The 13,446-nt window shown below is 38.5% G+C and overlaps 1 protein-coding gene across 1 annotated transcript in view; it reads right to left on the minus strand.

The window, feature by feature from the left end:
• LOC122395268 (puratrophin-1-like) overlaps positions 1 to 13,446 on the minus strand; it is a 332,754-nt gene that overhangs the window by 62,132 nt on the left and 257,176 nt on the right. The gene's annotated exons all lie outside the window — the stretch shown is intronic.

The raw sequence follows: 13,446 nt of genomic DNA on the forward strand, positions 1-13,446 counted from the left end.
GAATATGTAATGCTCGTGCATACGCACAATGGCATAGCTGCGATGAAAGTGGCTTGTAATCCAGGCTGAGCGTTGCGCGGGATTCATACGCGAGCGTCTCGTTAGCCGACTAAGGAGCGTCTCGAACGACGTCTTAGCTAAAACGACGATCGAACGTGTCGCGACGATGTTTTTCTTGCGTCGTAACATTTTTACAGTGAAATCGAACGGAACGCTATTGTCAGCGATGACACAAATCGTTCTGGACTAGGTCGATCCAATTTGCCAACTGGATACTCATCGATTCCGGGTCTGCGAGCAGTAGTGCCTCGTTTAATGACAGGATTCCGGCGCGTGGTCAAGGAAAGTGATCCGTTCCCACCACTGGGAACTTTGGACTTGAATAGTTTCATGTTTATTATTACTTATATTTTCCCAAACAGCTTATTTCATCTATTTTTCATTCAATCGTTAATCCTTTGCCATACAATAACGAGTTTGACTCGTTACAAGTTCTTGATGTCAAGTTTGAAATCAACACATTTTTATTCATAAAACAAATCTATTCTTTTTCGCGGCCATTCCTTGTACCAACAACTTTAAACAAAATTAAATAGTACAGGTTTGACAAATTATTTGAAATTGAATCGTACATCAAGGGGTTAAAATCAGAAAAGAACTGTGGAAGGTTCAATGAACAAGACCGTCTCACTGATCCAACTCAATTCATAATCTAACTCAAACACAAGACGAGCGAAAATATACTCACAAAATGGTTGACATTAAAATATCATACCTGCATATTTTACTGTCAGGGTCGAGAGGGTGAATCTGTTGACTGGGTAATTTCTCGACCAGAAACGATCCACCACCTGTACGTGTAATTACAAATGGCCGAAGACAAGTTACCTCAGCATGTTCAAGGCAAATGCGAGTATGATGCAATTTATTTCTAATCTACTGGCTAATGATACAAGTAAAAACTGATATGTTAAATAAACGAATGAGAAAGCAACGGAGCATCGGAAGATATACCGTCCAGTGATGGGAATGAAAACAAAATGTCGGTTAATAAACCTCACCGGTCATTATTTATAAAATTCTTGGCTTTATGGATGGCTCGTATCAATGGTCGACGCGATCGTTCTTCTTTTTGTGGTAATAATTGATACGTTCAGAGATCAATAGAAAGAAGCAACGGAGCAGTTCTATGCGAAGTTCAATTAAACGTAACCGTTCCACGAGTGTCTGGGTTTTGTTTTAAACGCAGTCCACCTTCATCAACGTGCTATTCAGGTAACACCTCTTATTCCTGCGGCTCTTCATCGCGATCTAGATCAGTTGCAGATGCGTATTATTACACGGTCGAGCGATAACCGAAGGAAGTCATTAATTAGTCGAGGATCTGTAACGACCAAAAAAGGTCCAGGGGAACAGGATCGTTGAAAACAGGAAGCAACAGCTCGCGAAATTGAACCGAATTTAAAGAGGAAAAATAATAGAAGAGCAAATCGCCGATTGGCGCAAAAACTCTAATAAATTACGTTTATGTCTGCACTTTTTCGTGGTCGTTTTAACGAAAGCCGTTAATTCCAGAGAGGCCTACGCGGCTGATTTAGGTGAACTCGAAAGTGTAGTAACCCAGTGGCACGAATATCGGCGAGAACGCGAGTGTTTCTCGCCGATTTTCTCATTCGTGAGCGAACCTCGTGCAAAATCGTCCATTGTATGCCAAATTCTGCGCTCTTTCCAACAGATTTGCGTCAACGTTGCAAATAAAAGTAAAGTAACGTCGCGACGACCTTGATCTCTCTGTTTTAAACAGTTTTGGAGAAAAAGTATCTTTCTAACGAATACAAATGTAACGAAGTTTGGAAATATGTTGTTAATAATGTACGTTTTGCATATAAAGCGACGTGGTCCGAATAGGGAATGAGAAAACGAGTTTATCGGGTACAATTATGCGACTGGTGGATTTCGTGCTGAAATATAGCATTGCAAAATATGACAGTGATTACGAAGTCATTGCTACTATTCTGAATAGTTTCGTGCAGTGTTTCTCAAACTTGAAATCTCGTAAAATTTTTGGTGGATATTTGTATTTTTAGTTTAACAAGGGTTGTTCAACTCTGAATAGTTTCGTATTTTTAATTTAATTTTATTCTACGTTGTTTAATAAAACAGTGGACAAAAATATGAAACTGAATTAGCGGATAAGTGTGAATCATTTAGAATCTATTTGGAACTGTATACTAATTTTGTGGCGTAAATGCTTGTGTAAAAACGAAACGAATGATTTTTAATCTTCTTAAGCATTTTTTATTATTGCTTGGCTGCATATAGAAAATAAATCCAATAAAATTTAGTATCGTTTATTAATTTCCAAGAAAGTATACAATTTTATTAATGCTGTTGCAAAATTGTTGCAAACTTAAACGAAGTGTATGATGCTACTGCTCGAAAATTCTATTCACACTAAATACGAAACTATGTCAGTTTTTTATATTAGCAGAACTTGACAAATTAAGAACGTCAGAAATAGTTATTTTTTCAATGAATTAACATTTCTTTACGAAGAAATACATGTACGAAGCGTGTCCGAATTTGGAAAAAGTTATCTGCTACGTATCTTTGAAGATCAGTGCAATAATTTCAATATTTCTGTAAGCTGTCTATTATTTATTATATGGTAAAATATTACAGGAAGCATTTTTCTTGTTCCAAGGTTAATACACTTTTTTCACCCCCAAGAGCTCGTCAATTTGAGAAACGCTGCTCTATACTCCAGAGTCTAGAGCGTTCTAGTTATTCAAAATATCGACAGCGAATGTTAATTACTCAAACGTGCATGAAACTCGGTCTCGCTCGAGTGATAAGGAGTTTAGTGAACGGCTTAGAGATAGTGTACAAAAGTATGTCGGTAGATTAAGGCTAATTATTTGACTCCGCATCGAACCGAAACCGATCGTTTTCATTCTGTGTTGCATCTTTATAAAATTCCTCGTGCACAATATGCAATGGAAGAAAATTAACCAGAGGAACAGCCTGGAAGATTAAGGAAATTCTCTTGTCAAGCAACACAATTTTATTCCTTCAATTTAATACGATCAAATAAATGTCTAAAAATTGGGTCCCAATTAATTTTAAAAATTATTTCCAGCGAAAGATTCGCACGTATTATTTTTAATTCACTCGAGTCTGCAAGTATGTTTAAATCGTTCTGAATTTCTGTCACGCAACGAGTGGCCATATATAAAAACAATAAGTCATAGTTATGACACGAGAAACAATGGACAGCTTGCGAAAATATTGAAATTATCGCATTGGTCTTCGGGAATATGTCGAATAAATTTCGAATAAAATTGTGTGACTTGTTTGCTACAACAAAAGTTAAGTTGTTTTATTATACTTTATAATTATGTTTAAATTGTATTTAAATTGCCTGTTAAATTTTTCTCAAACAAATATAATAATATTGTCTTCTATAATACTCCGTGATTTTCATTAATTATATTTAAATATAGAGGTTAATCTCGTGTCTTGAATTATCTATAGACACGAGGAATTTAGGTGCGAGAAAAATTATTATTTGTAGTAAATATATCACCATTCTAGTACATATTGAAATAATTTAAAATGCTTAGCAGAATTGAACATCCCTCTCAACCATTTAAATATGTAAAAATTCCAACGAATTTTGCAAAGGGATCTAAAATAGGCTAAAAATTTACTTAAAAATTTATCGAAATGGATAATTAGGAATATTGCATGTGAGAACGAGTTCTCCTTGAGCCTTCAACTCGTGGCAGAGTGTTTCTAGAAAGGGTTAATGTCGGAATAGTCACCTGAGGACGTCGTAAAGTGGGCTTCCCCGGGCGACAATGAAGAACGCTTAAAGACCAACGGCACGTCTACGACGATGACATCTCGTCGAAAGATATTAAGGTACAGTTACGTTTTCCACTCATTTCTACGCGGCACAGGTACAACGCCGAGTAATGGCGCATAAGCCGGGTCACCCATTCATTTTTCATGAAGAGCACGTACATAACTCGACCCTGGCGCAACTGTCGAAGATTTTTAACCGAGCCATAGATCGGTCAAACGTTGTACCGTAACAAGGCCATCGAACCACCCGACGCGGGGACCGTTGTTATTTAAATCCGTTGTCTTTTCGTGTTTGTCACTCGCGAATCCTATCAACCGCGGGGAATAAAACCGAGCTCGGAAGCCGTTAGGCTGTCTACGATCTCCGGTCGGTTCCCGTATCGACGCCAGGGATCTCGAACATTTTCGCCTCTCGATATTTCATTGACTTATTTACGTTGCACGGCTCGAGCTAATGTCAGCCTGTATTTCGCCGATTTGCATGCGAGATTACGGGCAAATGAACGCGAAATGGAGGGGGAAACAACCCGGGGTAAATAATGCGAACGCCTTCGACGATTCGTATCGCGCGTTTGCTGGGAAAAGCGAAACGTTCTAATTTTCTGTCGCGGAATGCCAGAGACGTTCTAATTTTCAGTCTTGCAACGATTTTTAAAATCAATTTTGTTTTCTACTTTTGTTTTACTCTGAAAAAAAGGTAATATTTATCAACGTTGTCAAATAAATTATGTTTTATTTTTTGTGTCAGAAGGATTTATATTTTTGGTCGAAACGTTTCGGTCATTTTCTCAATTTAGTGATACATATTCTTTGTTGAAATATTACATTGACAAGGCGTTGAGATATTTGAATATTCAATTAAATAATACATTATAGTGCGTTATTGTTAACTTTAATGCCACGATAGAACACTACCGTTGAACTCAAACTGTCAAATGTCTCTAATAACCTCATTAAGCACGAAAGCTCGTTTACGTACGTTTTTCATGTTATTTGAAAGTTTATAATCACCGTCTCGCTAGATTTAAATGGCACAAAAAATGGTAGGTGAGAATATTTAAGAAAAAGTATTATAAATAGGTAAATAGAACATGCGATATTATAAATGTTCATCAAATGTATGTGTCCAGTTAATATAATTATCTGCGAGGCCTTCAGGTATTAGATAAATTATGACAGTGGCGTTTTGACCCACTAGAAATTAATGAATACCTCGGACAACTCGAAGCATGGACATAGAAGGCAAAATGAAAGTCTAACATTAACAGTACATCTCATTATTAATGTTCCTTTCTATTAAACATCGAACGAAAAGAACGATTAACGTTTGCTCATCTGGACTATGCAAAAATCCTATAGAATGTAAATAATGCATCGAGTAACCTCGATTCGTGTAGCAATGACATCCGAGGCGTTACACGTTACGAAACGTGTGTAGCGGCTTGTGAGAACGATAAACGTTCTTCTGTCTCTCGAGTAAAAAAATTGAAAATGATATAAAGAAAACAAGAGTTTCACTCTTGTAAGTGAGATTCCACGCGATTAATACGGTTGGTCGATCGACAATCGGTGCAATCGGACACATTAGCCATTAATGCGTCACGCGTAGCTGCTCGCACGCGTAGGTGTAACGCGAAAAATAAAACGCAATGCAGTTTGACAGATATGTGGGTTAATTGATGGCCGAAGTGGAACGAGACTGCCTCCTCGTTAAAAGGTAAGACACGTAGCGTTGGGACGCCCTTCTACGACCGATTACACCGGACGTGCCTCTTTAATCGCGTGTCGCTGCTTCTTATTTCCCTCGCTAGCCTTCCTGAAGAAACTTTTTCGGCCAAAATACAATATTGGAGAATTGAACATTATCTGAATCTTTCAGAATCAAAATTACTCATACAATTAAGTTCTAATGGAAATTTCTGCTGTTTCGCACAGAACAACTTTATTTGAAATGAGCTTCTTGAGAAAAGAAATGCAGGGTGTATTCTAGAGGCCAAAATACGACGAAAATCAAGAATACCAATTTGTTGATGGAGGCTTTGTTAAAAAGTTATTAACGCTTAAAGTTCCGCCTGTAGAACGGCGATCTGCAAACAGCTGCGCATGCGTGATAGTGGTTCTCATTCAGCCTGAGAAACTCTACTTACTGACTGTTAATAACTTTTTAACGAAGGCTCAGTCAACAAATTGGTATTCTTGATTTTCGTCTTATTTTGGCCTCTAGAATCCCCCATTAAAATTTGTCCCAGGGGTGGTCGAACACCCTGTATATTATAAAATATACAGATATTGATGTAAATAATATAAACATATTACCTGAATATATTTCTTGAGCAGTAATAAATGTCCGAGAAGCTGAGTTTAATTAAAATTGTTGTGATAAACACTGGTCTAATACTAATTGTAAGCATTAATACCAAAGGAATAATAAATTAATTGCATTTATCTATCGGGAATCCTTACTTATATCAATGATTTCGCTACAAATCAAGCCTGTTTGCTATAAAATATTAGTACAAATACTTCTGATTTATCGAGTTATCGCTGCAAAACAATATAATTTCAAACCCGGTGATCCACGGTCTTCTTTCATCGTTTCGAAAGGAATTGAATTCCTCTGCAACACCATGGTTGGATGCAAAAAACTATTTGATGATGTTATAATTGTTGAATCGCCTCTCGTTCGATAAGCGTGCTATTTCACCGGCGCACGTTAACGACTAAGCAAATTATAGTTACGTTTATAATATTATAGCCTTATTGCCAATAATGGCGCAAAATTATTGACGGTATAAAATTAAATTTTGGATTACACAAGTCTGCCTGAAACCGCATATATTCCACTTTCACTGTGTTAATATACTTCGCGAAGCATAACAGAAGCGGTTAAACATCTATTAGACGCGTCTAAAGTAAGATCTGCTAATCAAAGCAACCGATGAGTCTAATTTCACAATAATTCTCCGTCAGATTAAATTTTATTGTACCATTCCGAGGGAGTAATTGTTCAAATAAACGAGGGTTTCATCTTTATTCATTAGACGTGATTTTCCACAAATATCTGACATTAAACTTTTACAAAATAATGTAGCGTTGCGGTATATAATTTGCATTTTTAAATATGTAAAGTATACGAACCACTTACGCTTTCGTTCAAGGTTAAACTTTCACCCTCTTAATTAAGAATTAACAGTCATTTCCAATCTTGAAAGCATTCTATGGAATACTGATACACTGACTATCCAGGTCTAGGTCTTTCAATTTAATCACTGTTATTCCAAATCGCGCAGTAAATTCATTCATACAATTAAAATAGCCAATTAAATTGATTAACCAAGATCATGAAACAGTCCATAAACTCTACGACAAGAAGAATTCTAAATAGTAAGGGAAACCCAAGAGTACAGTTCGATATAAAAGCAATCAAAATTGCCACTTTCGTCCAATTAATTTGCTCTAATTAGTCTAGGTGCAAGATACCGATGGTAAAAAAACAAAGCATCGATGCTCTTTGACTACTTGATTTCATTCCTAAAATGCCCCCAAAATTAAAATACGAAAACATAATTCGAAAATTTTATTATTCGAACAGATTAAAATGACTTTAAAACTCTACTGTACAATTTGTTGGCCATCGATTATGAATTGTCTGTGGATTTCACGTGCGATTTTCATAATTTCCGCTGAGAAATGGAATCGATTTGTAAGAAATAGGCGAACTTTGAGAGGATCAAGCACCTGAGATACGATCGAACGAATTCCACGTATACAAGGTATTCCAAGGTCTTCAGTTTCTTACGCGGCTAAGCTCACCGTGACCCGTTACATTTACGCGACGAAGGCGTGGCGTTTTACGGTTTCTTCTTCGAAACGCGACGGCGATCGCGAAAGCTCGAGATTGCATAACGCGATATTAGCGGGGGTAGGGACGGGATGGCGTGCGTCGAAGGAAACGTCCCGACGCTCCAACGACGTCGCCTCTCTTGCTTTCCTCCTTTGATGTTTACACGGTCGCTTGGAATTGTCGAACGACGTCGAAGGCCGAGCGAACTTCCGAGCGTTTTGCAATTATCGCGTCGCGAGGACGTTGTCTCGTGCAAAATGGTTCCCATCGTTCGTCGAGGAACAATGAAATCGACGAACGATTTATAAATACCAAGAGTACCACGAAACCTCGAATATTTCGAATTGTTAAATTTTCTTCTGCATATTTTCTATGCACAAAAGTGTAGTGAAATTTTATTCTCGTTTTTAAAACGTGCCTATGGATTTGTGTAACTTGAGTTCATTTCTGTGACGAAGATTCCACGCTAAATGTATCGCAGGGAAAAAGGAAAATCAGTCCGTACTGGGTCAGACGCCTGTCTTCGAAGCGTCACATTCCTTCGTCATCGTTCCGAAGCGAGAACCATGAATGTGCAGTTTGATCAATTCTGGAATTTGCCGTTCTGGCATTGACAAACTGGACGACATATGCACGAATCAATTCCACGAGTATAATCATCATTGTTATATAAATAACTCAGTATCCTCTATCTAGATTTCCAACAATGGAAAAATCAAATTTTGAGAGACACAAAGGCTATGATGCGATGTACATTTTTCCACGATCAGTATAAAGATAAATCTGTAGATTTTTGTGCAACTTGTTACAATTTTATGAATAACTTTAATTTGCGATCTAAAGTTAGTTTTTGCATACTTCTCAAACATTAAGAAATCAATACTAAATACACTTTGAATACATTTTCTTAAAATAGTTTTAAGATTACCTTGAATTGAAATATATATTATTATATTTCATTCCTGTCTTTAAACGAAATTTGTCCCACTGACTAGGTCGCGTCGGCGTTATTGAAAAATTGTTACTCGAAACGCGTGCTTATGCAGCGTACCGTAAATTGGATTTAAAATTGTCGTCTCTCGATAAAGAGTTTATGTAAGAAGTTACGAGTAATAATCTTAATAATCTTCTTTGCATACCGCTGACGGAAGGTTGAAGAGATCAGGCTGTGTATACCGAGTCGTCAAACACGATGACTCGCGAATCGGTTTACGTGTTTCAGGATATTAGAATCGCTGTTACGAGCCAGCATGACGAGTTGCAATAGAATCACTGTACTAATTTCACTTTCTTTGAAATTGAAAGACAGAGATCTATTCTGCGTATGTAACTAATTCGAGGTACTTTACTCGAATGTGAAATTAATAATTGTGTCACTCGGTGTATGGAAAAACCTTTTAAATGTCAGTCGAACGAGAAGGTTGGGGCTATTTTCTCAAGGTCTGGAGGAACCTGGGACGTTGTCGAGCGACAGATGTTGCGTTTCGAGAGGGTATCTCCATCCACCCCCGGTGATGAATCTATCGAGTTTTAGGTGGGCGTTGCGCGTGGAACGAGGCCCGATTAGGCGATTACGCCTTCTCACGCGACCATTCGACCGCCAAGGACGGAGTATCAGGAGGGTCGAGGTAATAAAATTTGGGGTTGACGGGACGCAACCCCGATTTCGCGGGTGCAGCCACGCTCTTAGATAAGGCAGCCAATTGAATTCGACGATGATCACCCATCGCGAGCGGGCGGAATATTTTGTAATTTGAATACAGAGAGGACTTTATCGATCTCCCGAAACGAATAAGCTAGCGAGGGGCTGGCCCATTAAAACTGATATATTACGGCGGAAGTGCGGTGACTGCAAATTTATCGACTTTAGAACAGAAATTACTTTCGTTCGGAGCCTTTTGTACCACGCGAGCTACCGTCGGCTCAAAGCTAATAATAAATTCTAAAATAAAATTGCAATTGCTCCGAAATCGTAGAAACTCGTATTCGAATATGTTCTACATTTCTGTGCATCGATGCAATTGAAAAGTGAAACTGTTATTTTTTCTACAATGGAAGTATGCAATTTTAGTTACGCAAGTTGAATATTTCGGAGGTGTTATGGTTAGATACCTAGTACGTAGGTCTATTAACATTCTAATCGTCCAATTAATATGTATATCCATTTCCATATTTATTAACTAATTAGTAGCCTCGCGTGGGCATGTCAATTTATCTCTTCGTTACCAAATTATTTAAAACCTGCAGGTGCAAATATTTATCTGTATTTTAACATATATTATACATAGAATCGATCTATGGCAGTAATTTGTCATTTTGAAAATGTTTAAAAAGCTCGAAAAAAGGTCGAGACCCTTTCTCTTACTCTGACGACGTCTAAATGATTAATTAGCACTGTGAGAACACATAATATTATTCTTTTTATTTTTGCTTTCCAAGTAATATTTCTTTTCAATAATCTATACGTATAAATATGTAAAGGAAGTTATGTTCGTAACTACATTTTTTCTTTGAATTTTAGATATTGTGTTGTATTCATTTAGTGGCACTAAAGTCAAAAAATATATTGAAATAAAATCTTGTACACGCTCAAACAACTTTCCAACTAACAGAACGGATTTAATCGCGATAAAGTATCAATTTTTAATTGCGTAGGCGGTTACGGTGGAAATGAAAGGGTTAATTCGACGTTGGGTCGTTCGAAGGAAATTTTTGATCGGGCTAAGGACGCGATTCGACGTTTCCCGGGCCTCGAACGGCGAGGCTAACGAGCATAACCGCCTTGTCCCGATTCGCGAGTGTTGCAATCGAGTTTTCGAAACGATTTCCCGATCGCGATTCGCGACACGCGTCGACCGGATATAGCGCCTCGCAACACCGTTCCGCGAGCGGTCTTCGCGCGCTGATATCGAGGAACGATATGGTGGAAAGTTGTGCTCGTCGATCATTCTTTATTCACATCAAAAACATATTTTAACCCTCCATGTTCCATTAAAAAATGATTGGAAACTATGTAGAATACATAAGAATACCTAAAAGATGTGAATTTCATAGAAAAGAGATCGATCAAAGGTCAACGAATTGAAATCAAAATCAATTAAAACAATTTTACCAGAAAATATGAAATAAACTTCTGGAGGGATAAATAAACGGGCAACTCATGGATTTTATATAAAAAATAAACGTACTGTCTAATTCTATAATACATAATATACATAATATGATAATGTACAGTCGTAAAAATGACCCAAGATTAGCCAAAAATTCAAAGGCTACCATAATGGGAACGTTTGGATTTCTCCACCGTCAGCAAGAAAACCGTTCGCCACTTTCACGATCGATCACCGCGGAATTCCGCAAAGTAATCGCGGGAATCGGCATGCGGCGCGTCCACCGTTCGCCACGGAATGTGGCTGGTTTTCGACCAGTGGAATTTTCTTCTGGGAACCCAAACGACGGCCGTGATTTCACGTACGTTCTATTAAATGGCCCCCGCGGACGCCTTGTTTTTATTCTCGCCACGAACGCGTCGCGTAATTGGGTTACCAGAACGTCGTTCGCTTACCACCTCCGACGATTTCTTCGACACGGTGGCGTTTTCCGGCGTTTGACAACGGTTTGTACTTTACGGTTTGTCGAACCAAGCAAGGATAGCCGAAAGAGCTCCTCGCCGAAACGTTGAAACAGACAAAGAACATCCGCGAAGAGTTCCTTGATTTTTACGACTTTTTCTGGGTTTCTGGAACGACCAAAAACAAACTCCGGGTTTAAAAGGTGAAACTACGTAGTTAGAAACTAGAGAAATACGAAGTCTATGAAATACGAACGTCTTCGGGTTCATGGTTCCCCGGAGTGAATCTCCAAAGGGTAGTTTCATCCCCCTTCCAAAACTTGGATTACTGTATTCATTGTATTCTCTGGGAAATTTCCAAAGTTTCCCCGAAATCTTAAACGACGGAAGTTTGCTGCACGTGTCGCGTCACGTGGCAATTAACGCTTCTTGTTCTCTTTCACCCGAAGAATCTTGGAGAAATTCGCGCCGCTCGCGGAAAGTGAGAGCAGCCCGTAAACGCCGGAGGAATAGTTGGTCGAAACAGTTAGTAGGAAAAAGGTGCACGTCTGGTGATTGAGAGGTACGGCGAACTGAGTTCAGTTAACCATAGACGAGGTATACACATAAACCTTATATTCAATGTATTTTTTCGACCCATTTTTCTGGGAATTTATACACGAATTTAGATAGGTAGCAATATAAACGAATCTAGATTTATAGCTAGGCAGGTGTTTGGTTAACCATTATGTTAGGCAGGCTATTTCTATTTGTGAACAAATTCCTTTGCAAAATAGATTTTGAAATTTTTGAAAAAATAGATGAAGTAATATAAAATGTAAAAATTGTAAAACAAGTTCTAACTTCAAACAGTTTGCTTAAAATATACGGTTGAATACTAATTATAAAATAACCATGTGCTTTCAATATATGAGCCTGAAGACAACTACCGTTAAACACCGTACGTAATTTTTAGCCAATCCAAATAAACGATAACCCAGATCTGATTCGGTATATTTTTCTTACGCGCGGAATAAAGTCAATAAATAACAAAAATATCAGACTTCAAACAGATGCATTTAGATGAAAGTGGGGGAGGAGGGATGCTCATGAAAGAAATTTTTATTTTCATCCACGTGGTAGACTTCACTCGGTACCATTATCGTCGAATTAATTTTCGATCATTTCGATTGATACGCTCTTTGGTCGGACGTCTGGCAATTAACTGGACGCTCCAAATATCGGGTTTGCTCTCCGATCGGTTAATAATAAATCGACGATACGTGCCAGTTCCGTTGGACCGACCCAAATAATCGGTTCCCTCGATCGTCGTTGACAATTATGACAGCGTACGTGGGGGCAGAGTTCCCCTGGGGATCGTCGAGCAAAGAACATCCACATACTTTCGATAAGGATCCCACCTGCGCGTAATTGATGCGAGCTACACGAACGATTAATCTCGCAAAGATCATTTTGTTGATGGCTTCTCGAAAAAGGATGAAGCAAAGCGTCCTGAAACTTTACAATCTCTATGGCAATCTCTCATTAGCCCTCTTGTGAGCTCTTCTAGATCCGCCACTGATATCAATAAACAATTATTATTAATCAAGAATGCTTTAAACTCTTCAAGAAAGCAAGTATCCTCTGATGGAAAACCAGAAATAGCTAAAAGAAATCTAGCTACTTTCAGACTAGCTCAACAGTGTTCCTTCGTCCCGAAACTGATAAAAATTTCACCGATAAGCGACAACAAGCTTCCGTAAACGACTCTGGAGGATATCCTCTTAATTGCGATCCGAAGTTGTTTCATAGTTTCGCGTTTCTGAACAGAGAAAATGGAAAACGCAGAAAGTTGAGGTCACGTTGTCGCGTTCCATTATCAGGAAACGGGAAGCATCGTAGCTGGACACAGACTTGCACGATCGATTGATAAGACCAGACATCGGTATCCACTTAGGGTTCCAACTGACGGAGAACGCTAATCGACTCCGCCGTACAGATACGTCTCTAATTGCAAAAGTTGCCAAAGAAGTTCGCGCATTCGGATTAATGGCCGCGATCGGATCTATCGATTGCAAACGGTAGACGAGATTCCAAATTGCTGAAATAGCCGCCTTCGAGTCACGGGAGAAAAATAATCGCTGTCGTTAGCGTGGCTGCAGACTGTGGACTTTCAAACTATTTC

This window comes from Colletes gigas, unplaced genomic scaffold (assembly GCF_013123115.1).
Source record: "Colletes gigas isolate AHSC1104 unplaced genomic scaffold, ASM1312311v1 Colletes_gigas_Sc00005, whole genome shotgun sequence".
NCBI classification, from domain to species: Eukaryota; Metazoa; Arthropoda; class Insecta; order Hymenoptera; family Colletidae; genus Colletes; species Colletes gigas.